Here is a 2,581-nt window from a genome sequence, read left to right as displayed (position 1 = left end):
TATGCAGCGCTAATATGAGTAAATCTCAGTGCCACATCTGACCAAAGAAGGCTGTACCCTACAGCTGCCTCCCAGCTCTGGCTGCACATTTGGGAAGAGGGGACTTATCCATTTCATTCTTCGGGCAGAAAAGATGTATACATGAGAGAGACATTTTCAGTGAGCATGGAAAACCAGACTGTTGCAAATGATATGTTCTATTTTAACTAACTCTCCAAGCCTCAATTTCCTCATCTGTAAAATGGGAATGATGACAGACCTCACAGGGTTGTTGTGAGGCTTGAGTGAGTAATATACGCAAGGCTCTCTGCCCAGTGTTTGGCCCATGATCAATGTAAGTGTCAGCCATTATTATTAACTGTATGCTGTTCTGTATCGTTCTCCAGCCCCTTTGTGTGGGATCCACGCATCTCCTAACTGGACAGGAAGTGTTTGGGTGGCATTATAGTTTTTATCCTATACTGTTAAACTTCCATCTCCCCACAATACCTAGTATAGTGTCTGGCATGTAATGAGTTCTCAACAAAAACTTGACAGTTGAGTCAAAAATATTGCAGCTGAGATCATGGACTCTTTTGTTCTTCTGCAATTCATGAAATTGTGTCGCCCCTGTTGCCTTCCTTTCTGTTTGCTCTTTATGTATACAATGCTACATTTACTTCTAAGCACTTTTCGATTTTTTAAACAAAGAAGTTTCTGATCTTTTGGTCTATGTCCATAAAAATATAAAGAAAAAAAGGGATAAAAATCAAGTATTTTTGTGGGTTTTTTTTTTCTAAATTTACTTTCGAGTTAACCTAAGAAGAGCTTATATTTCCCACTCTTAAACTATAGGATATTGGAAGGTTTTTTGGTTTCACTTTGCTTTATATTCTCCACTTATAAAAAGAAGAGAAAAACACATTCTTGAGTGCTGTGGAGACTGTCTTATTTTTATAAGATTAGACAGGTAAACATCAATAAAGATCAACTACATAAAATATATTCAGTAATGAGGTCATGAAGAAGATTACATTCTGTTCCACAATTTGCAACAGTCTGGTGGGTTTAAGTTAAAAATAGATCTGATAAAAGAATAATTTTGTAACTGATGAGGTAGCAAAATTAACGCTTTAATTAAATTTAAAAATATGCATAATAAATCTTGCAGTTGATATTATATAACAAAAGAGTTTTAATATTTAACATATGCTTTAAAATAAATAGGAATAAAATGGTACAGTCACTCCAGAATACAGTTTGGTAGTTTCGTTAAAAGTAAACGTGCACTTACCATATGACCCAGCAATTGCTGTTCTGGTCATTTATCCCAGAGAAATGAACACTTATGTTTACACAAAAACTTGTATGTGAATATTCATAACAGCTTTATTCATAATATCCCCAAACTGGAAGTAACCCAAAAGTCCTTCAGTGAGTGAATGGTTAAACAAAGCATGGTATAGGCATATACTGCAATAAAAAAGATGAACTATTGGTACATCCAAGGACAGGTATTATGCTGAGTAAAAAAAGCCAATTTCAAAAGGTTACATGCAATATGATTCTATTTATTTAACATTCTTGAAATAAGAAAATTAGATTAGTGGTTGACAGGGGTTAAGGGGCAGCATAGGGAACCTTGTGTTGATGAAGCAGTTCTGTGGTTATGCTCATCTGTGCATGCGATAAAATTCCATAGAACTATGTCCACACACACAAATAAGGACATGTGAAACTGGTGAGATCAGGGTAAGCTCTATGTATTCTACTAATGTTAATTTCCTAGTTTTTCATGGGAACTGTAGATATAAGCATGATACAATTGGAGTAGACTGCATGAAAGGTATTTGAGACCTCCCTGTATGTATGTACATATGTATGTATATATATATAGCAACTTCTTGTAAACCTATAATTATTTCAAAACAAAAATTTAGAACAAAAACAAAACTAATAAATCATGTTATTTCAACATAAAAATTTAGAATGAAAACATAAAAAGAGTAAATAGAAGTTCTACACAAAATACATACCCATTGCAGACATAGGTTTTTTCAATAGACATCTATAGAAAGGAAGCTCTATGGCATTACATGATGTAAGAGACTAAGCTTTGGGGTTCAGAACAATAACCCAACAAACTTTCTCTTTGACTTAGCTTATTAACACAGATAGAATAGATTTTATCATAAAAACTTTGTTCTCCAAATTAATAATTAAATTTTAACTTCAAAAATTTTTATTAATCTCTTAAAAATCTAAGAGTTTCCCAGCGTGAGCAGACATACTTATACATGTTTCTCACTATATGTGTACTATACCACAAAATTTCTGTTATCCCAGAAATTCTTTATTCTCCACACAAATTCTTTTATTTTTTTTATTTTAAAAAAATTTTTTTTTAGGTGAGGCAACCCTTGGTTGACCTCACAGATTGCAAGGAACTTTTCAGCTTGCAATCCCTTATTTTTTATTTTTTACGTCTACAGCATCTGGTTTTCCCAGGTGGTCTCTCATCTAAGTACTAACCAGGCCCAACCCTGCTTAGCTTCTGAGATCAGACGGGATTGGGCTTGTTCAGGGTGGCATGGCCCTAGAC

At 34.1% G+C, this 2,581-nt stretch overlaps 1 pseudogene; it reads right to left on the bottom strand.

Annotated features, from left to right (window-relative positions):
• Positions 1-2,462: 2,462 nt before the first annotated feature.
• On the bottom strand, positions 2,463-2,581 carry LOC111738537 (annotated as a pseudogene).

This window comes from Pteropus vampyrus, unplaced genomic scaffold, assembly GCF_000151845.1.
Source record: "Pteropus vampyrus isolate Shadow unplaced genomic scaffold, Pvam_2.0 Scaffold39, whole genome shotgun sequence".
NCBI lineage: Eukaryota > Metazoa > Chordata > Mammalia > Chiroptera > Pteropodidae > Pteropus > Pteropus vampyrus.
Note: the sequence above shows the minus strand (reverse complement) of the source record. Positions and strands in the feature narration are given on the sequence as shown.